Genomic DNA, 24493 nt, shown 5'->3' with positions numbered 1-24493 from the left:
ACCCAACAATCTGACATATCCCTCACCATACTGGTTAGAGAGGTTTTGCTTGTATCACCACTGCCCGAAAACCCATCTTTGAAGTATAATTAACATATAATTAACATTTCAGTATTCTAGAGCTAATTACCTGACTTTATTATAGTGTGAGTTGACTAAGCAGTGAATAGCATCTAGAAGATAAGAGCCTTTTCAGTTATAGCCATTGGAACAATTTACAAACATAAAAACAGCAAAACCATAAAAACACAAAGACTGTTATAAAGCTGGCACATTAACTTGGGGAAGAACATTGTGTGTGTCTGGATATGTTCCTGAACCTTTCCAACCCTCTGACAAGGACACCTCATGTGATTTCTGTTAGTGACATATTGTATTTTGAAAAAAATGCAGAATGTATTTTTGTACTGGTTCAAGCAAGGTTCAGCCATCTACAATATAAACAAAAATAAAATAAAGTTCTGAAAACTAAGCAGTCTTCAGTGTGAGATCTTGGTGATTACAAAATTTTGCAAGGAAGAAAAATCTAGCTATTTGGTTCCCAGACTATTATGCAAGATCATGTATGACATTCAGGGCATGTATAAGATACAAGAACATGCATCAATTACATCAGTGAACCTTAAAATAATGAATGTATGAACTTCAGGTTTACTCAACAGTTTTATAGTATTCACACTTTTTAGAAAGGATACTTAAACCGCCACTTATATCCTGAATCTGTTGGGTTCCTATCCACTCTTGTAGCAGGTCCTCACTAGCAAGACTTCTTTCTTATAAAAAATCCATTTCTCCTGCCTTTCCAATTTGCCCCAAAAGTGCTGTTTCCCATGAGCAAAATGTTCTTCTGCTACTGTAGGGGCATGCTTGGATATAAGCAATTTTATTTAAGAAGCAAGCAAAGAGCAATGAGCAATTAGTAAACCTAATATTTTTTCCTTTTAAAAAAAGAACTGAATATCTGAACCTTGGATGAATGAAACAGAGCATCATAGGAGGAGGAAGAAGAGAGTAGAAAGGAAAATGGAGCTGTCAAATTAAGTAATACCTATTCAGAAATTTAATTTAATGTAGGATTCACTTTAAAATACTACACTCAGCTCACTATAAAATTGCACATTATATTTTATATATATTAAGCAGGTGGTCCTTTCACTTTTAATTTTTTTTAACTTTCCATTAAGAGCAGAGTCTCTAATCAGTACTACTAGGTGCCGGTTGGGGAAGCTTAAGTTTTTACTTCGGAATTGTTCCTCTGTTCTGTGAGTTAAAAGATAATTTTTCGAAAATCTCCATTGAAAATGGACCCTGATTTTTATTCTTAATGTTGAAAAATGAAGTGAAATTCAGCTGCACACTGTATAAGTGTAAACCACCAGGAGTCTTTTTGACTGTATATGAGTATAAATCCAATCAATCATCTGCAGTGTAACTTCCATAGCTAGTGTTGGTGATTTTTTTGTAACTTCATCTCTCAGTCACAGTACAGTTTCAAATCTGTATATACAATATAGTATTATCTTATGAAAGTAACAAATGCCATTGTACATCAAGAAAATATTTCATACTGCAAGCTACAGAGCTGACCAAAGACATCTGTGGTCTCAAACAAAAGGAAATATAAAGCAGACACCAAGAGTGAGGAACTATGGCTCTCCAGATGTTCCAGATGAAGGTACCTGTAGCAGCCTCTCATAAATCACATGATGTTGTAACTGTGGCCTGCAATTGCAAGCTGTTTTGATATATCCTTGTACCAGTGGCATCCATGGAGACAGAAATGTCATTTCAAGGCAGTGACCTTCAATAACTAAAATCTCTTTCTGCCTTATGTTCAAAGGGGCAGTGTGCTCTCACTAAAGATAGCATTACTATGTAAAGGAGCTCAAGTGCAGAATTGCCAGCATGCCAGCATTAAGGGTAGGGAATGTAATTGAAGACTGCCAGCATGGGCAGTACACGATATAGGAAACTACTAGCAATTTATTGTCTTTTGTTTTTGTGAAGAGAAGAAGAAACATGTGTTTAGCACAGACCTGGGGTGAAGCATTCAGTTACTGGTTGACAAGCAAGCACTAATTGGCTGACAGTTCTCTATGATCAGTTACTGGCCAGAAAGGGCAAACACTAATTGGCAGGCATTTTCTGTAAGCTCTAGACTTGTAAATAATATAAACATATCATGTGCTTGTAGTGTCCTGATATCCTAATAGATCTGAAGTGGGGGAAAAAGCCCAGAACAATCTTGTTTGTGTTTAAATTGGATTCTTGAGTTGTTTAGATTAGATTCAGGAAGATTGAGAGAAGAAAAGGCTGATCATCTGGAACACCCAGATGTTGCTGAAAGCCGACACAGCATAGCCAATAGTAAGAGATGCCGGAAATTATAGTTCAACAATGTCTGGGAAGTCCAGATTCTCTATCGTATTCACAAAAGCACTCAAGTGCAGAAATTGAACATACTGGCAGTTGAGGATTCAATGCTAGAGCAATGGAACCATATTCTCACTACTTCTAAAACCAGGCCAAATGGCATACCCACTGCCTTATTCTCCCACATCTCCCTATCACTACCTCACTATCTGCTTCCTAAGGGTGAGAGCAGCTGGGTGGGAACAATGATATTACCACTCTCCCTGGGCTTTCATTTGCTGGTGCTTTTCTCTGCTTCATGATAGTATAAACTCTGCTTATTCAAATGTAGTAATTAACCAAGGAGCTTCTGTCCCAGGGCCTGGAAGCTGTAGGGGCCTGGATGGGGTGCAAAAGCTTCAGCTGAACCCTAGCAAGACTGAGTAGCATTGGGATTTTGGACCTCCTGGTACCAGTGACTTGCCATCTTTGGTTCTGGATGGGGTTGCACTGCCTCAAACAGAACTAGGAGGCAATCTGGGGTCCTGCAGGACCCACAGCTCCTGCTCGAGGACATGGTAGCCGTGGCTAGGAGGGCCTATGCACAGCTTTGAGCTATGTGCCAGTTGCACCTGTTCCTGGATTAGGAGGCCCCTCATAGTCACTCATGCCCTAGTGACCTCTACATTGGAATACTGTATATGGGGTTGTATACAGGGCTGCCCTTGAAGAGCATTTAGAAGCTGCAGCTGGTGTAGAATGACTAAGGCCCTGAAGACTTGGCTCTGTGCTTGAGCCTGGGGCCCCAGATGTGTGAGGGAGCCTATTTCCTGATTATGTTGGTTGCTGTTTATAGTTCTTGGCTGCTATGAGTTTTATGTTTTTATATGTTTTTATTATTTTAATGTAAGCCACCCAGACTCATATATTTGAGATGGGCAGCTATATAAATCTATAAATACATACATACATACATACATACATACATACATACATACATACATTGATTTGACTGTAGAATATATTCTTTATTTCAACTGGAAAAAAGAATTATGTATCCTAGAGTAAACTCTCATTCCCATAAATACCAGGCAGTCTCTTCCTTCCCACCCTGTTTTCACCAGACTTGACAGTTTGACAAGCAGTAAGTATTTTTACAGCATTAAAGGCTGGCACCATTAGTAATGTAGCTGCAATGTAATATGGCTGAGTTAAGAGTATACATATTAAAATATCAATGCAGAGTCACCAGATTATGTTTCCAATGTAGTAATCAAGCCCTGAAAACCTTATGCTCCCTACTTGACTTGGCAGGGATCTCTTTTCTTTGCCCTTGTAGTTTGGGTGCAGTGGACAATGCCTCTGAGATTGTCTTTTTCTCATCTTTAAGTATTCATATACATTACATATGAATATATATAATTAACAGGAGGGTTCTTCCAGTCACAGCTCACAGCTTCTCAAACGCTTTAGCCGTAACTTCTCTCATTTTACATTCTAGAAGCACTTCACACATTACACAGAATGAATATAGGTCTGTGCTGAGGAGATATTTCATCCAATCTGAAGTTCCTGTAAAACGTACTGTGCAATTATGGTGTTTGCAAATACATTAGTCACATTCAAGGATGAGATCAGAGTTCTGTAACATAGTGCCTGGTTATCTCTAAAGTTAATGAAAAATACATACATACATACATACATACATACATACATTAGATGGCCAAGATCTTGTAAGCCAGCTAAATCACACAATATTTCTTGTTTTTCACATGCACTTTCTCAAGATTTTGGTCCTTTTACATTTCTAGTTTTTATTCTCACATCAGCATGTCTGCCATGTGAAAAGATTGATGAGTTTTAGATATACACTGTTTTAGGTACACACTGAAAAAGGTATGCTAGGTAGGTTTAAAATATTATCTCCTGGAAATTGAAGGTTCTATGTTCAGACCACACCTGAAATCCTACAAATCATTTTCAGAATAGTTATTTTTGGAAAACTGCTGGAAAAGCCCTGGAATGGCTGAAGAATGAATTGAATGTTTCTGAGTTCTCCAGAACTCTCAATTTCCTGAAAGTGACATTTCATATATATCTAGTATATACTTTGGCCCTTAGTAGTTTTGTTGTGCTACCACAGGATATTACACATATTTTCATTTCCACTGCAAGTGTTATAAAATAAAAACCCATAAAGCATAAAATATTCTTAAAAGAGCAGGTAAACCATTCAGTGTGTCTCTAGTATATTGTTCATTCCTGATTAATAGTGTGGCAGACACATACACTTTAAAATCATATTGACTTGTCATACTTGTGTCTGACAGGGCAATTTATATTGATAGTATAATGTTACCATTCTTAAAGGTAAGACAAATAACAGTGAAAAACACCGTGCAGATCTATTTTGGCAAAGACACAATGCTGATAGCAACCACACTGAAATGAGTGGGATTTCTACTGTGCATCCATCTAAATTACATACATTGAAATGTATCTGACTATACAAGCCTATACAAGCCTACTTGGAAATGAACACTATTGGGCTCAATAGAGCTTCCAAGTTGGTCTGGAAAGGGTCAGTATCAATTTAATACCATTTTGCTCGATATCACTTTGCAACAATATGTTAAGGCACATATTTCAAAGGCTACAGACTGCAAATCAAGAATCACTGTACATTTGAAAGGTTTCCGCAACTAAACAGAGCATGCTTTCAAACTGTCGCTGGAATATGCATTGGAATTAGCTGAAACCCAAACCTCAGATCAAATGAAGCCCCTAAGGTCCAGCTTCGTGTCTGCGTGGGGCTAAAAGTCCTCCCAAATTGACTAGAACCAAATTTGGCAGCCACAATTTTTAATGTATGATTCAGTGTTCCAGAGAGCTGCAGAAAGGGTGTCTATAGCAGACCCCCATCCAGTTTTAGCCTATGAAGAGAAAGGTCTCTTAGGAGGGGGAGGGGGAGGGAGGGGGAGGATGAGAAGGAGAAGAGATGTGGAAGTGAATTATAACTAAGCAGTCACACAGTTTGGGCATGTGACACAAGGATAACGCTTCTTTAAAACATGTTTGTACAATGTCCTATACTTACCAAGTTTTGGGAGAAAGTAGTGGACTATATAAATATGATTGTGTGACAAAAGCGAACATTTCCAGAGGATAATATTCTCTTGCACTCTATACCTAGTACATGGAATATGACAACTGGACAACGTAAATGGGTTCTCCGTGCCCTTGCTATGGCTAAAAGACTGATATTGCAACATTGGAAAGATAAATGTATGGCCCCATTCATTCAGTGGATTGAAGACTTGATTGCACTTGCCACTTATGAGTGGATTGCCCATAGACACAGACTTTGTATGAACAAGTATAATGAAATATGGAAATCATTTATACAAAATACAGTAGGTTAAAATAAAAAATAAAAAACGCAATCATCATATAAATGTATTAGAAATGTATGTGTACCAGAATAATATTTGCATTAGATAAGTGTATATAGAATTGTAATTGTTTATTGTTATAATGACATAGTAACATTTTTTTTTGTATTTCTTTCACTTTTATGTTAAAGCACTTTCTATGTGTTCTTTTTTTCCTTCTCAATAATAAAAAAAATAAAGGGGGGGGGCTTCTCCCTAAATAAACCAGAAAATTCTGGCCCTATATGCAAGTGTAACATAGCTCACCCTGTTTTTACATCATTATCCCTGTTTTAAGGCTTGTTGGCAGAAATTTTGTTCTGGATTTGTCTGAGGAATACACTTTGAGTCAGGATCAGTTTCCAAGAAGAATGTTATTATGGTCAGCTGTGTGGGCACACTTCCCAAATAGGAATGTGCATCAGACAAAGAGTTTGGTGACTTTTTATATGCTTTTGCACACATGATACTACTACTCCTTTTTACAACCCTTTGGAATTATTAATTAATAAATGAAACTTACACACTATCCAACTCTCAACAACTCTGGGTGGCTCACATGTTTCTTCTGAATGCTTCTTATCAGTTTTTTCCCACATATAGACAGTCATCCTCTATTTCTAAGCTCCACTGCATATATGTTCCTCTCTCTTTAGCCTAATGGAGGATTTCTGTGCAAGCATATTTACAGAAGCACATGGCAATTAGCAGCTTTAAACATTTCCTACTTCAGACTTGATTTTTTTCAGTTCATTAATGAAACTTGGAATGATGTTACAATTTAAGATTTCAATAGCAATATTACTTAAACCAGCAGCCTGCTTGTCCAACCCCAGTTACCAGAGAGGCAGGTTGGGATCGGCCATCGTATTGCATGGTTTCCCTACCTCCAATAATAGCAGCCAAATGATGCTGAGTCAGAGATGAGAAGTTCAACAGAGTCATAACATGATAATGCAGTGCAAGTTTCTTCATGTTATGGAAGTTAAATGCATGCAAAAACAAGATTATCCAGGAGCAAAAAGTAGGTACCCAAAGATCTACCGAATTTCAACAGTGCTAGAAAGGAAACCTTCAGGGCTTCACTGAGAGCTCCCAATCCAAAAATATCATATTTATTAAGCAATCTGTGTGTGTGTGTGTGTGTGTGTGTGTGTGTCCCAGTTCTTTTCTCCCTTTCTCTTTAGTACAGAAATATGCATTCACTAAAGTCAATGAGAAAACATTACAAGTATAAATCAGTACGCAATATTTGCTGACTTTTAACATTTTTTATTAAGGCTTCCCCAGAGAAGAGTGTTTTAGAAGCACCACAAGAAATAAGACAACTACCCTTTTTCAAAAATTCATTTGGATTTATATGTACCTTCATGCTTCACTGGAAATCCCAGCATGAACATTTGGATTCTGACAATATTAAAAATACTGGCTTGCAATCTACGATTTGGAGGTCCATGGAAACAAAAGTTTCCTCCCTTCTATATCCCTTCTCTATAAAGAAAAAGCCTAACCAATGGTTTGGGAAATATTCTGGATAATATAGGATAAGGTTAGTTGGCTGCTGGAAGGAAGGAAAAAGAGATACAAACCTTTTCTTCTATTAGTTTATATCATCTAATTTTAAGATCATAAGCCAGTTTAGGCTGATTTTGTAGTTGTACTGTCTTTTAAGCCCACAAACATTCTACACCAGTGTTTTTCAAACTTGGCAACTTTAAGATGTGTGGACTTAAACCCCCAGAATTCCCCAGCAAGCATGCTGGGGAATTCTGGGAGTTTAAGTCCACACATCTTAAAGTTGCCAAGTTTGAAAAACACTGTTCTACACTGTTTAGATGCCCCTTAATCATTAAGAGAAATTTATTGGAAATTGCAAGTAGCCTCTGGAACAAAAAGAGAACAGAAACAAATCATTCTTTCAATTTCTTAAATTAATAGTTCTATGGATCCAAGTCATCAATGCTAGAAAAACACAATTACATTTTGCAATATTTAATCAATTTTTGCAATAAACAAGATATTACTTCACTGATAATTGAGAATGTAACCAGAGTTTGCAACCTGAAGCTAATAAAACAGTATCCCTTGTTACAGAAGATCCAATTTAGTGACATCCCTCATTGTATGAGCATACATGACTGCTTTCTTTTGACCAAGCAGAAACTGCTGCAGAGATTATAGGAGGAATATAAGGCAGTCAGTTTCTAGAATATAAGTGAAGTAAGAGTCAACAAGCAAGTTCAGTGCAGAGTTAAAAGGAAAATTCCCTAGCAAATTTTCTTCCCAAATCAACAGGCAGAACTTGACTAAACAATAGCCTGACAAGACAACAAGAAGAAATAAAAGCTTTTCTACTGTGCTTTTTTTTTCTTAAGCAAAATAAGTGATAGGTGGCCATGATCCACAAAGATATTAGCATGTATTTCTAGTTTAAAAAAACAACCTAGCGTATGTTTATAGCAAATGAGAGATTGTAGCAATGTTTGAAGAAAAAGATGATTAGAATGGTGGAAGACTACCCTTCAAATCCTCAACAAGAGGATGAGGATTTATCAAATTAATCAATGGAGGCACAAGAATGGGATCTGACAGAGGAAGAGACAGTCCATAAGAGAAACAAAGGAGCAAACCCAGCAATGAGAATGATAACTTGAAGCAAGAAATGTAGATTATGTTTTGCACTGCTGGAACTGAGAAATAATTTTGCAGCCTTCATGGAAGAAAAAGGGCAGAATGCATATTGTCCTCATGGGGAGAACAATATGCATTCTGGAACAGGAAATAGAACAGTAGATCCCTGAGGGACACAAGAGATCCACTGCACCTTGCAGGAAGACAAAGGAACATATGCATGCTGACCAGAGCCATCAGCTTATGAAGTATGAGAACCAGATCAGGGTTGTAACAGAAAAATTTCCAAGACTTATCAGGTTCACTGGCAATGACACAATAATTGGCTGTACTTATTATCTTGCTCTGTCTGGATAAGCCAGCAACAAAGTCAGGATGGCTATCGCTTGCTGATAAAAAAAGCAAACGACCCAAAATCAATATCAAACAAGAAATGAGAACAGCTGTCTCACAATTAAAACCCAGATTTCTGAAATTATGCAGAACTAGGCAAGGTCATTGTTCCCCTTAAAAATAGGGTTGAATTTGACTGTTTATTTCCAATGAAAAGGTTTCATTTTATAAAATTACAATGATATCGCTATCTCATTACACAAATAGATTAACATGTAATTATTCAAAGTGGCACATGTATGTTTATTTCTTGCCCAGTCCTAACCCCAATGAAATCATTAGTTGAATTCACTGACAGGAGGGGGCACACAAGTTCATTTAGCATCTCAGGGTTTACTTCACAGCAAAGTTTGAGAACACCTGCTCTAAGACATTTGATCCTATTCAGATCTCTTAAATCCAATCTGTAGCCACGCTGGATTTTAAACATGTTCAGAAAACCTCATGGAAAAATAAATTAACTGTACTAGCTTAGGGTCGTTTCTCCAGATAGAAATACCATAGCGTATCAGACATTCCAGTGACTTACAAGTCATCAGAAACACCCTATTCTATCTCTGAAGTGTAAAGATGAACCTTCATATGCTCAAGACCTTACTTTATAATGAGAGAAGAGGCAGAGACAGAAGTAAAATATGGAATGATGGCAGAGAGCCTTGTATAAATGTAGAATAGTTTTTGAGGAAGTATTCATTTCATACTCTATCAAAATATATAGATTTTCCATTTGTATGGATTAATACAATACTTCCCAAATGCCCTTTATTTATTTTGATTCTGTAACTTCCTTTAAAATTTTCCTATTAGTGTAACTTGACTACATATAGTCCTCACTTAACAACCAATCGTTTAACGACAGTTTGAAGTTATGATGGCCTTGGAAAAAGTGCTTTGTGACTTGTACTTGCACTTACAACTGTCGCACTAGCCCCCACGGTCACATGATCGTGATTTGCAACCTTTTTTACAATGGTCGTTAAGCAAATCACTGCAGTCATTAAGCAATTCATGTGGTCATTAAGCAAATCACATGGTCGTTCAGCAAATTCCAGCAAAAAAGTGCATTGGGGAAGCTGGACTTGCTTAACGACCATGATTCACTTAACAACCACAGTGATTTGCTTAACAAGTTGTAAAGATGGTTGTAAAATCAGATCTGGTCACATGGTGACTCACTTAATGACATCCCACTTAATGGCCAATTTTCCAGTCCATATTGTGGTCATTAAATGAGGACTATCTTAAGTACAAGTCAATTGTTATATTCTCAAGGACTGCATCTCCTACCAAAAGAGGAAGGAGGGCTGTCATGATATGAGAAGTTTCTGCAAAGCCAATGCAAACAATAGAAGCCACCAACTGAGTTTCTCCCTAGATTGATGCCAGGTCAGGCTCTCCAATCTGGCTTCTACCATCTGGCAACATTCAAATTTACTGGAACCCACTACAGGTCTAATAAGATGGTCATGGCAGATGTAATTCAGCATATTAGAAGGCCAGATTGTGGAAAGCTGATCAAGCTTCTTTCCCCAAACATCCATCATATTGTTTTGTCTAGTTCAGAAATATTTGAGCACTAGTAGTCAGACAGTATGAAGAATGAATCATAAAAAGTAACAGCAATAGGAATGTTGGTCAAAACTACCTTTAAGAAACAAACCCTGCCAGTCTTTGTTCTTAATTACCTTTTCACTGTCATGCATCAAGAGACTTAATTACTGTTCTCCCTAAATCTCACCTTTGGCAGCAGAATCTAAGTTTGCAAATACTTAACATTCCATTTTCAACTTACTGTGTTAGAGATAACTCAAAACTCACACAAACTCATTTTGTGACTCTGGATCAGAAGAACACATTCCGCAAAAAACAATGAAATAGTTCAAACGTTTTGCACAAACTATTTACAGATGACAACTCACTTTTAAATGCAGTTCTTTAATGTATAGTCTAAGACAAAAGACAAGATGGTAATGCTCCTATTCCACATGCAGAAGCCAACTGGATCTTACTTAAACACCAGTGCAAGGACAATATTCTCCATTACATCAAGTTAGTATACAAATCTCTGTCCTCAGAGGAGTATCTTTAATTACAAAAAAATCTTTAACAAATAAAACCCTGAACAAGCAGCAGCAAAGGGAGAGAAGTCAAAGGTTTGTCTCTTTGGGACTATCTAGCTGTTGAGACTCACTACAAGACAATCTAGGAGCCATCCTCAAGTCAAGCAAAGAGACTGACTGAGTCAGAGAAGCTAAGATCAGATTTTGTATGGCTGTAAGTTTAAGAGAGTTTGCTTTAAGGAGAAAAATAATCCTCAGTGTTTTGACAGAATCCCATTTCAGGGTCCAGGCATCAAACCACATGCATGTCTTACTAACTGCAACATTTATTCTTTTGAAAATGCAACCTCTGTGTTCTGAACCTCAACTTTCACAGTCTCATCCGTCTTACCATGTTACCTAGAGCTGATGGGGCGTGATACCTAATACTTCTGGAGGATACGGGTATTTACCCCAGCTATAATGTTAATTACTGTTCTTTGTACTTATTGTAGAATTGGTGATTCAGATGTTGAGTCACTTCTAATTCTTCATGACCTCATGGATGTGATTTCACCACCTGAGGTTAGACAGGCCCTAATGCTGCTGACCTTCCAAAAAGCTCTTTTGTTAATTATGGTTGATAGGATAGGTTTATCCTCAGTTGTCATTTTTTGTTTTCCTTTTTCTGTCTGTTTTAGGGGGATTTTTTGCTGTTATTTATATGGGTATTTTTAAAATTATATTCTCTGTCCATATTGCAAGTTGGGCGACTATATAAATAGAAATAAATAAATAAATAAAATTGTCCATAACTACTTCTTTGAGTTCCTGTAAGCTCACACTTATGTCTTTAGTGATATTATCTGGTGACCTTATAAAAAAATTGCCTTCCATTTTTTTCCAAGCATCAGGGTTTTTTCCAATGTCTTTTAGCTTCATGTTATGTGTCCAAAATATTTAGTTTTTAGTGCTTCTGGTAAACCGTCTGTTTCATGTCATCTGGTTTTGAATGATTGTTTATTCTGGCAGTCCAAGGTATTCTCAACAGTTTTCTCCAGCATCATAATTCAAAGGCATCTATTTTTCTTCATTCAGCCTTTCTGATGGTCCAACTTTCATAGCCAGATGTTGCTACTGGAAAACCACAGAGGGTAAAACAACAACAACAACCACAACTCTACATTTACATATACATTAAATTTTGGCTCCTTTGCTGAATAATGTGTTTGTGAACAAAACAATGCTCAGTTTTTACTCTTGGGACTAACAATCTAAAAAATTAACATAAGCTTTTGTGGCCTTTGGTTGTCCTAAGGGACAGAGAGTTTTTAATATTCACTGAATACACTATTAAAAAAGAATTCCCAGAAATCAGGAGTCCTCAATCTTAGCAAGTCTATAATTATGTGATGCTTTAAAATACAACTAGTCTATTTGTAATATGAAGGGTCTCAGTCAGGAATGAATGCATTTTGAGTTTTTGGGATTTCTTTTTTTTTTAATAATACTAATGCAAACTGTTAATCAGGATGAGGTCAAAATAATGGGGTGCAATGGAAAGAATATCACAGTGGAAACATTTGCCTTCTTCATATTGGAGGTACTTTAAAACACACCTCCACATCCAAATTACAGCAGGTCAGGCATTCTTGCACAAACTTCTTAAGCTGCCAACAGAGCTGCACAAAGACCTGCTCAAAGGCAATTAACGCTCCCATTTTATAAGTGATTAACACTGAAACTAAAGTTAGCTCAAGACCTGAACGTAGCAGATTTTTTCAAAAATTGACAGTTTTACTTGCTATTGTTAGATCTTATTAAGTCAAAAGCCATTGCCATTCTACAAAACAACCAGTTTTACTTTCAGATTTTAATCAAGGTTCTTTCTGCAAGTCTTGCCCCAAATCGAGAGGATGAAATTAGCAGCAGAAAAATCAGAAAGCTCAGTCAAAACAATGAAACAGAAAGCCAAATTCAATTTCAAACTATAAAAGGGTGTTCCATGCAGAGTGCAAAGCTCAAATGGTACATGAGTTCCTATGGACAAGCAGCAGCTGTGTCAGTGTTATCTTCCAAACAACAGATCCTAAGTGTGCATTTCAATAGGCAAAATCCTACTTTTATTTAGAAATAAGACTTACTGCTGCAATGGAATTTACTAAAAAAAACAACAACAAAAAAAGCTTAGAATTGCCCACTTAAAATTTATGTCCCTTTATTGTTTCCTGTTCACTTTGGCCAAAGGGTTACAGAACCAATTCTTTAATTCTTCAACACACATTTCCTGAGTGATGGGCTTGCAAGCTGTTCATTTTCTTTTTGCAGATAAAAGTTCCCCAAATGGTTTCCTTAAATGCATCCCAAAGGATTAATGTATCGGTAAACCCCAAATGTCCTTATTATATTCTACAACGAGAATCTTTTAGAAGAGAAATATTCAGAAACCATCTAGAATTAGCTGTTTTGTCATTCTTAAATTTTCACAGAGCCACTGGAGCGTGGCCTAAGACTGTGATGGGGCCCACTGTAGAATGCTCAACTTGATCCACCAAAGCAGAAGTAATAAAAAAATAATCTAATCTAAAATCATTTTGATGTGCATGTGAAAAAACAATACTATTGCTTTATATCTAAAAAGGTTAAAAATGTATTAACTTAAATTCCAATAGATATCTCTGTAGTACTTTCCAGAAATAAATAAATAAATAAATACATACATACATACATACATACATACATACATACATATTTTAAGCACTTCTACCTGAGAATCTTGATGATGTGGGCTGCAATCTAACACTTGAAGTCTACAATTAGGTTATATTATGTCAAAAGCTGGGAAAATATTTGTTACTGTTTTTATAGTTTTTATATTGTGGACTTACATGACTCTGATAATCTATGTAAGATGCTGAGAGTCTCTGGACTGGGGTATAGTAGAAATGTGGCAATAAAATTTTAAAAAGTAACCATTAAATGATAGTTCTTGTAGTCATACAGGAAAAAAGGATTATACAGAACATGTCACAATAACAGAAAGGACCTTTTGCTTAGTTACACTATTCTCATTTATTAACAGCTATACCCCAATGAAACATTAGGCTTCTTGCACACATAAGGCCCATCCAGGTACTCAACAGGCATGCTATCCAAGTAATATCCCCCTGCCATCCCCTGCTGACTACACTTCAAGACAATGGTTGGTACAGGCACCGAGTATGAATCTCTACAGCAGGAAAGACAGCAAGCCCATCCAAGGAGTAGAGAGGGTAAAAAAACTCAAGATACAGGCTGCAACCACGCAAACAAAGCCCTGCCCCTTTTTCACATATATCGCACATGCAACACAAATAAAAAAAGAGCAGTGTTATGATCATCTGTTTGCAGCCACCATCTGGACTCCCCCCCTCCAAGGATGTCCCTGGGAGATGGAGTACATATGGCTATGTACAAGTTCTTTCCACATGAATTAAGACTCTGCCTTTCTACATTCTTATGTCCTGTGGAAGCCAGTGCAGTTTTGCTGCTGCAGACATTCAAACTGAATGCAGAAATAACAACAGCAGCCAATGTCATTTGAATTATGTCTACTGGGGGATTATCCAGCAAGTTGGCATGTTGTAGAAAACAAGGAAGAAGACCTTGATGGAAATATGCAATAACTGTTATCTAGGCAAAGGATGTGAAACATGTTTAATCCCTGGGAAGCAAGGTAGTATTCAGAAGCAACCCAAGCAGACACCTCCCTGATTCACTGGGGTATAAGAAGGGCAAAGAGATGCAGCACAATCAGACTTGAACAACTTTGTTAGACTCAGTCTCAATAAAGGCAGTTCTAGTCTTCTTGTAGGGTTGATTTCCTGGTCTGGTCTACCTAGTGGTGCTGACACGTTGAGCATTCTGGGTAATAAATATATGCGTGAGATTACAATGTCTCAAGTATCCTTTTTTAAAAAAAAGTTTATAATTTTACTTGCTAAAGTACATAGAAAAGGACTTCACAGATCAACAACTTCCAAATTTTCAGTATATAATTAAACATTACATTCACATATTTAACCTTAAATCTTTTTTCAATACTGTGTTATTTATTCATGTATTGACAGACAGAGAGAATATGAATATGGAGTAACCAAAAGAGCAAGTCCAAAAAATATGTGTTAAAGTTCTCTCAAATTTATGATATCACCAATGTAAAAAAATGGATAGCTAACCTTTCTTGAACATCTACTGGAATGTCCAATAATGTGGATATCTTCAACAGACAGTTACTTTCGCTGTTTTCAAGGCAGCAAGACATATTTGAAAGACTGCAGGATGAACAGTTAACTTTCATACTACAGTAACTAGTTCAAAGAATTACTTAACTGGTTCTCGTGGGAAACTGTCTCTTTGACAGAACCCTAATTTTAAAATGATGTATAAATCATTTTGGGGACAGAAAAAGGAATTAATACTTGAGATCAGAATTCCCCAACTTTCTTGGTTAACAGCCCCCTTAGTTCACTCATTGTTTGACAGAAGTTGAATATCACTGCATCTCTCTTAAAAACTCAAAATATCCAATGGTGCCACTGTGAGTTCGCTGCACGAGTCTGGCGCAGAGTTTGGGAACTGCGGCTTTAGATCAATTGATCTTTAAAGTTTAATTTAAAACTTTTGAATAACTGTAAAAAGAACCTGGATACCTAAAATGTGCAATGGCAGTATGTCCAATTAAAACATTTGTTGATCTCTCGATTTGCACCTGCTGGCAGCCTTCAAAACTATTGTGCGTATACAGTAACATTCGGAGGGAGGCTAAACATATTGATTACTTCTGTGTCATCAAGTTGTTTTCAGCTTCTAGTGACCACATAGATAGCTCAGTTGTTGTTGTTCAGTCATTAAGTCATGTCCAACTCTTCGTGACTCCATGAGCCATATCGCACCAGGCCTTCCTGCCCTTCACTGCCTCCCTGAGTTTGCTCAGTTTCATGCTCATTGCTTCAGTGATGCTATCTAACCATCTCATCCTTTGCCGTCCCCTTCTCCTTTTGCCTTCAATCTTTCCCAGTGTCAGGGTCTTTTCCAAAGAGTCCTCTCTTCGCATTAGGTGGCCAAAGTATCTGAGCTTGAGCTTCATTATCCTTCCAATGAGCAGTCAAGGTTGATTTCCTTTAAGATTGACTGGTTTGACCTCCTAGCAGTCCAGGGGACTCTTAAGAGTCTTCTCCAACACCACAGTTCAAAGGCATCAATTCTTTGGCGCTCAGCCTTCTTTATGGTCTAGCTCTCACAGCCATACGCATAGCTCAGTACTGTGGAGCAAAGAATGGCAATATCCAATTTTGTCTTAAGACTTTAAGATAAAACTAATTACTTTCCAAACAGAAACAGAAATATCATAATAGAAGGAAAAGAAAAAAATATGTTCACATTGTATTATTAATCCATGCTTAGGTTAATTTGTCTAACTTAAGGCATAAAATTAAATACATACTACTTCATGTGCAAGCCACATATCTAACTAGATTATCAGTGAAGACTCCTCAGAATTGTTGTTTAAATACATAGAGGTAATGTCTTCAAAACCTTGTACAACAGACAGAGAATAGATGGTTCCCTCTTTCTTATATTAATCTTTTTGTGACTGTAAGAATGCACAATGCCCATTTCTTTTGCCTTTTCATAAGATTCTGTGCCACTGGTACATAGTTTGTGTCTTGTATATCAGCAGCAAGGCGTAGGACAATCGTATGAGCACCCATAAAATCAATGAGTTTCCCAAAAGAAAATTAATGTGAAGCAATTTCTAGCCAAAAGGTTTCAACATTATACAAGCCTCTACTATGTGAATCATAATTTTGCAACTGTTAGCTAAATTTGTCTCATCTTGAAAAAATGTGTGTCCAATAATTTTTGTAGAATTACGGAATCCGAGATTCACAGCTCTAGTTGCTAGTGATTAACAGATATAAAATTAATAGCTGAAGGGCTATGATTGGTACAGTTCTTCATGGTGCAATGTAGAAGAATAGTGACTGTGCTCCTAGGTTGGGAGCCAAAAATAATTCAGAAGAGCAGTCTACCTGTTCTCACTTTTGGAGCTAGAAGGTATATAGAATTTGTAGAACATACTGTTCGTGATTTAGGAGCCATCTACTGGGAAAGAAGGCAGAAACAGCAGCCCCTGTGTTTCAGTATCCCCACAGTCACATGATCAAAATTCAGGTGCTTCGTAACCAACGGGTATTTACTATCATCAGCAGTGTCCTCTGGTCACGTGATCACCATTTGTGCACTTCACAGCCAGCTTCTCACAAGCAGACAATGGAGAAGCCGGCAGTAAAATTGCAAGTTGTGATCACATGATGTCTTGTTTAACAATCGTGGGTGATTTGTTTAATGACAACGGCGGAAGTGAGGTTCAAAGCCTGTCATGGTCAAATGATATCTCACTTAACGACAGAGTTGCTGGTCCCAATTGTGGTCATTAAGCAAGGACTACCTATACAGAGCGTTTTATTTTCCAATTTCCACTGAAAGGATGTGTTGTTGCAAAGGCTTGTTTCTTCTTTCATCTTAATATAACAGTGTTAAATAACCCAGTTTCACTTATTAATTTTATTTGAATATGTATAATGAAATTTGACCTTTCAAATTCTTCCACAAACCTTTGGCTGATTTTCACTCCCTAATTTATATGTCTTTATTACTGGAATCTTGGGAGGGTCAATTTAGTCGGTTGGTATGAGGATCAAGTTAAATAGAAGATTACAATAAATTCTGAACTGCAAAAGTAGCATGTTATTAGATATAAACAGTGGTTGTGTTCAACCAGCAGCATTTTTAATTTACTGCTTCTCAAAGGCTTTTCATATGAAACTTCAAACTGTGGTGAAAATTAGAATTCAATTTTCTTTTAACCATAGCTGACCTTCCTTGGCATTAAAAATAAAGCTAAGGATACAAAAATAAATCCTTCATATTTTTATAATGCTGATCTGGAACAAAAACAAATTGTCCCCTGATAAATTTTCTTTTAAAAATTAACTTATTCTTTTCTGATAGTTTCTTTAAAATATCTCCTGGGTAGAACAATGAAACTTTTATGATTGAAGTTGCAAAGTCAAATCCTACAAAGAAGTCACCTTGTTAATTATCTATAAACATTCTGAGGTCATTGCTGCAGGAATCACAAGAGAGTCTTTTTTAATTAATCTCTTCTTAAAGTCTTAAGACAAAATAAGATATTGCCATTCTTTACTCCAAGTACTTGTAAATTATCCATGTCTATCTTAGTAATGCTCTTCAGTAATTTATATAACTGAGCTATAGGTTTAGGCTCCCCTGAAAACGTTCCTATGTATGCCCAATAGTTTTAAAGGCTGCTAGTGTATAAGATCCAAATTGAGAGATCAACAAATTTTAATTGGATACATTGCCATGGAGAATTTTAGGCATCCAAATTATTTTTGCAGTTACTCAAAAGCTAAAAATAATAAAATACAGAACTGCATACAAACTTACTTTAGTCCCACTGAAATTAATGGAGCTGAGTTTAGTCAAGACTTCCATGAAATTAAGACAGCTAATTTAGGCTGCAATATAGAATAGGCTCTGATGACTTATAGTGCAACCTAAATTAGTCCAGTATTACTTCTGATCAATATGTGCACATCACATAGATTTAACTCTCTCTCTCTCTCTCTCTCTCTATATATATATATACTGTATGTATGTATGTATTTGTTCTTGTTGTTGTTCCTTTATCCCTTTTACTGCTAGGAGGGATAAATTAAAGCAACAAAAGCATAATTCATAAGATCATCTAAGTCAGTGTTCCCCAGCCTTGGCCATTCCCAGATGTGGAGACTTCAAATCCCAGAAATCCACAGCCAGTAGGGCTACTGTTGAGAATTCTGGGAGCTGAAGTCCGCATACCTGGAAGTTGCCAAGGTTGGGAAAAGCTGATCTAAATCTGGAATGTGGTGAATGACCTCAGATTAACATGTGCTGTTTGCTTCCTTCTTGTGTGCCTACGCCACTATCTTGATTGGCTTCGATCACAGTTTGTCTTGATGATGGAATTTGTCAAATAATTATCTGTGTTCTTCCCAAATATCATGATTCAGGAAACCTCTGCAACCTGTGGTTCCTTAATCATTACTCTTTAATGTATATGTGATTTTGTTTTCTTTTTACTGCATGGGATATTTGTGTGTTACTCAGCTTTCTCTCTAAATTATGCATGCTTCAATCATGCTTTTGAAGTCTATATGAACTGAGCCAGTGACAGTACTATATTATGGGGGATGCATTGGTAGATCATATGAGTACTCTGGAAGGGGGTTTTTTTTGTTTTGTTTTTTTACTATATTTGACTGCAATATTAACTAAAATTGCCTAGAGCATTCCAAACTTCAGTTCTTGATCCTATATGGACTATCTAGGATCAGGTCCTGCTAAATATGAATCACTGAGTACAAATCACTGTTCAGATTCTGTGTGAATATAGGCTGTGCTTAAAGCTGATTTGATTTCTTAAAGTAGCTTTTTACCCATTGCCACAAATTACCTACAGGAATGTTTTATAAAGCATTGGGGAACCATACAGGCAGTGACATAAGCGTCTGGTGGACAAGAGAGGACAAGTGATGAAATATCTGCCCCTTATGTACTTGCGTGCGATGTCACAATGCAAGTATTAAAGGGCGAAACTCACATCATGAGGTCACAAAACATTTTGGTATCACCGTGATTAGGAATGTTTGGCTATGAGCACTGAGTCTGCCCAACAAGCTACTGTACAAAGTGAATTTGCAGCCCAGATTAGGTTTAGTGTATGGGGTTTCAAATAACCTCTTTATTGCTAGCTCTAGCTGATCTATCTATCTTTATTGCTATCTATAGTTTATTACAATTTGGATAGTTTCAAAGTAGCTTGCCCATGGGCTATAAATTCATTACATAATTACCACTGTCCAGAAGCACCAACAAACTTTGCAGTGCTACAAAAAGCAAATGGAATAATCTGTTTCTTTGCAGGTGGCAGGCAGACCAAAAAAAATTGTGTAGCTATGTGGATAGCATAGTCACTCAGACAGTGTGATGGATGGCATATAAATTTGACTAATAAATAAATAGAAATAAAATAGAAATAATGCCTCTATCTCTTTCATTTTCATTTATCCTTAAGATATAATAAAATGTAATAAAATGAGATGGAAATGAAATCAAATCAAATCAAATAGAAAGAAATGCTATGGGAAGAAACTGCACTGGCCTCCTTTCCTTTCTGAAGTCTTTTTTCTCATACATATATTTTGGAAGGTGGAGACCCTCCTGGAGAATGAGGCATGGTGCACAAAGAGCTGTTGCACAGAATAATAGATGGAAGACTTTCTTTCCATGAAGGCCTTACTAACAACAACTATCTGTTTGCAAGCTGCCTAGGGCACTTGCATATGTTAAGAATAATCTTGGGTGACAAAGAGCTGTGTGATACAAATCAGCCTTCATCTGATATGAATTCTAGGTTCAAAGGGGCCAAAATCCAAGATTTGAAAGTAACAAGATCTGATTTAACAAATTCAAGATTCAGTCCAATAGACACAGGGGCCATACACTGCAATGGAGAAACATCAAAATTCCTTGAGTGGAGTGGGCAGAAAAGCAGGATGATTTAATCTTTACCCTTTAAGAATTTAACCTTGCCAGATTTCTGCCAGTTACCTTCAAGGATTTCACAATAATACATCAAAATTGTTATTTCTACATTTTTCAGGCAGAAAAAGAAGGTATGAAAAAAGGAAGCTCAGCAGCCCCCCAAATTGTGTAGGGGGGAAAAAAAACTACTGAAATGTGCTGAACCACTGTAGAAAATGTCTCACTCTGCTGTTCTTTTCTAAACTAAAAAAGAAACATTTTCAAATATTGTGTAAAAATAATAAGCCTGTCTTAATGACTGGACTGTCCACCATTCTCTGACCACTTGCTTTTCTGAATTAGTAGGTTAGTTAGCATAAATCATTGGCCAGCTATTCATCTCAGTATCAGAGAACCAATTCCCCCATTCATGCCTGCCCTCAACTTCGTCAGTATATAAAAGCTGGAATAGCTAGAAAACCAGCAGAAAGTCTACTGAAGCTCCAAAAACGCTTTCAGCTGTCTCTGAAAACAAATTGATTAGTTTTAAATTGCCCTTGAGATTCAGTCTGAAGGGGAGAATCAATCAAATCTTGAAACTGAATCAACCTTTCAAAGTTTCACACAGCCCCAATAGCCAATAAGTAAACAACTGTTAAAAGTTTTTAGTTAAAAGTTTTTAAAAGAGAGAGAATTATGCTTACCACGTTAGAGAATATAGATCAGCCTTTATTTAGGTCTAATTTTGTGGGTATATCTCTTTTCCAATAGCAATATAACTCACTGTATTTCCTCTCTTCTTTGCGTGTGCATATATAACATAAATGCTTAAAAGTTTATAAATTAAACACTAAAAGAGAGCCATGCAAATTATATCCTATTTTTTTCTTTTTATTAATTCTCATTCAACCTGATGGAAGATCATCCAATTTTCAAATTTATTTCAGAGAGGAGAAATTCTCATGGGTGGAATGTGATGTCTAAAAATGTATTTAGATGGTAGGTAATTAAAAATGTGAGTTTTCTGTCCTTCATTATGCAATGATCTCTCCTGATAGTCTGCAGCATATCCACAGTTCAGTTAAATCCCACAGGAAGTTATAAAGAATGAACTACTTTATATTTTGTTTTATTTTTCAGAATAAGAAGTGAGGACAGCTAGGGAAGCTTCAGAGTGGTGGGAAACACCAAAACACAAGAAGCCCAATAGTAACAGCTTCTGCCACCTCCAACAATCATGCTCAAAACTTCTGCCTAGATAATTTTTTTCCAGTGACCTCGAGAGTTATTGGATACATCATTCCCACCCACCAAATTGTTTTTTTAATGGCGCAGAATACAGGAGTGATCACTAGTGTCCCACTGCTGCTGCTGTGTGCATAAACAGATTAAAGCTAGACTAACCAAAGGCCACTCTCTTTGGGACGGTCCATGCTAATTACCCACAATGTTATTTCCAGTGGCTCCAGAAAATTCTGTGCCCTTTTGATGTATAGATAATGTCGATTGCTGATATTAAGCCCTCTGCCCTTTTTATCTCTTGCCTGCTGTTCATGTCTCTCTCCCTGCTTTGCATGGTTTTTGTCCTGGTTTTGGCCAATAAATTGCTTTTGCTGCTCGATGGTATTAAGTGTACAAAATCAAGCAATATTTTTGCCGGCTGAACTGAGTAGCCTGTGTGCTTGCTCTGATCCGGACACAAGGAGCGAATGGAAGTGTGTTGGGTGCAAACAACACTGGAAATTAACCACAAGTAATTTTCCAACAAGAATAATGTAGAAAAAGGAAAATTAGGCAAAGATGTGATACAATTTGTCTCAACAATTGGTGTTAATGTAGATTTTAACTAGCATGGATGTGGCAGATACCCTTTTCTGTTTCTCTATTTAGGGCTGTGCTGTACTTTGGATCTGAAAGCAAAAAGGTGCATTGGAATATGCAGGGGTGCATACAATACATCTGTCTCCTCCTTAAACCAAACTTATTTTTTCCAGGAGCTGCAAAACCTCTTTTTCCTTTGCATCCAAAATGCTACACAGCTCTATTCCTTATATCTTGAAGGTCTAACTTAATATAATTTAACAACTGCTTGTAAATAACAGTTATATGTTTATTATTAGAGAGTCTGTTATATCATCCACAAATAAAAAGTTCCAAAGCACTTAGGCATACATAATGTCAAGAAGTATTTTAAGTTATTGCTACTCCGCATTTTGTTGCAAATGACACTAATGCTGCAGTTCCTCAAAAGGCAGTAATTCACTGTCTGATTCAATTAATTGACTTAAAGTATACATTCTGCATTGTACCAGGTTCTCCAGCAAAAAATAATGTTCTGCTATTATCAAATTTGCATTATTCCACTTTGCTAAAATGGCATAATCATAAGGTTCAAACTAGAGTTGGCATATTACTGCACACCATTTATTCTGGTAGGTAATACAGAAGGAGAAAGAATTCCATATTTTCCATAGGTGAATCCTAATGCCCTTCAATTTGTATTTTCAATTTATTTATGTCAGATATGCCAATTCCAAGACTGTACATTAGGGGAAGCATCTAGAGGACAAAACTTACCATTCACTGATCTCAAAGAGAAGTCAGGAAAATAAAAACCTCTTTTAACTAGCATCTGGAGACACCTGAATGGGAAATGAGGTGGAAAATTTTCCCCAATAATCCTCCAAAACAGTATATTCAATTTCTGAAGATATGTTTTAGTAATAAAGAAAGCAGTGTTACTCAAATGCTCTAAGATTGTGAATCAGTAAATAAAAATTCAGAAAATGTGGGGACCATCCAGTCAAATAAACACATATTTCCTATGTTTTCATCATTAATACCTTTAGAAGTCCCAGTGCAGTTACAGCTACATTTGTGTATGCACATCTTCTGAATCATTTTCAGAGCCACACTGGCTCAAGATAAGACTTTTCCTTAAAGAAAATCACAAAAAGAAAAATTGCAAACAAATCTATTTAGGGGGAAATTATGGAAAAAACAAAATAAGCCAATGTGTTTGTACAAAGGCACAGCACAGTAAACATCAAAAACCAAAATTGAACACATATAGGAGGGGAAACAGACATGTCACTAGAGCTGTAGAGATGGTGTTAGGAAAGTAAAAGCTCAGAATGAGTTGAAATTGATGAAGTATGCTAAGAATCACAAAAATACCTTCTATAGAAACGTAAGGAAGAGAAAAGAATCAAAATGCTAATGTCTCAGTGAAGATGGAAAAATGTTAGGGAACAAAAATAAAACAGAGCTATTCATTTTTATTTGGTTCTTTCTTTTCCTACAAGAGGGTTCTTTCTTTCAGAAAATGGTACAGTGAGATGAAGGAGTAGGAGAGAAGCTTGTCACTGATAGAAATATGGTCAGATAATGTGGCTCCACAAAAAAGTTAGTTAAGACCTAAAAGCAAAAAAGACACATATAGGGGACAGAAAGAGGGACAGGTCATGGAGAGGAGTATTATAATGTTCACTTCTATAGTATTAAAATGTTATAGGTGCTGTAAGAAAGCTAAAGCCAGAATGAGTGGAGATTGGCAAAGGATGACAAAAACAATCCATCATGCAACTGTGAAGAACAGGATTAAAGGGCAGAATTGAAGCTTGAGTGTGATAGATCATGGAATACTTCTTTACTTTGAATGAGCTTACATATCTATGGACAAATGAATTGCATTCTAGGAAGGAACTTGCTGTCAGCCTTATGAGGTAGTCCAGACAAGAAGCACACCCAGAAGTACTAGCTCTAACTTTATTGTAAAGTTACATTAACAGAATCTTGCAAGTCTGAAAGTACATCTCTCCCCCTTCGCCTTTACAGTCCAAGAAACTAGGAAGGCTCCCTTCTGAGATGTTTGCCATGTCTCCATTCCTTCTGCAGACTCAGCTGTTGTTTGTCTGACACTTGTCTAGTACCAATAGAGGCGAATATGTGTAGCTCAGAGTTGAACTGTGGAGTCCTTGGGGTTCTCTGAGCTTGGTTCTTTTCTTGCAAACG

At 36.7% G+C, this 24493-nt stretch overlaps 1 protein-coding gene across 1 annotated transcript in view; it reads right to left on the bottom strand.

The window, feature by feature from the left end:
• Positions 1-24493, bottom strand: part of PLPP4 (phospholipid phosphatase 4) — a 127254-nt gene that overhangs the window by 81628 nt on the left and 21133 nt on the right. The gene's annotated exons all lie outside the window — the stretch shown is intronic.

Source organism: Python bivittatus, unplaced genomic scaffold (genome assembly GCF_059951505.1).
Source record: "Python bivittatus isolate LINGU-HERP-01145 unplaced genomic scaffold, Pbiv_v1 ctg000980_np1212, whole genome shotgun sequence".
Classification (NCBI taxonomy): Eukaryota; Metazoa; Chordata; class Lepidosauria; order Squamata; family Pythonidae; genus Python; species Python bivittatus.
The sequence above is the reverse complement of the archived record's forward strand: the minus strand, read 5'-3'. Positions and strand labels throughout refer to the sequence as shown.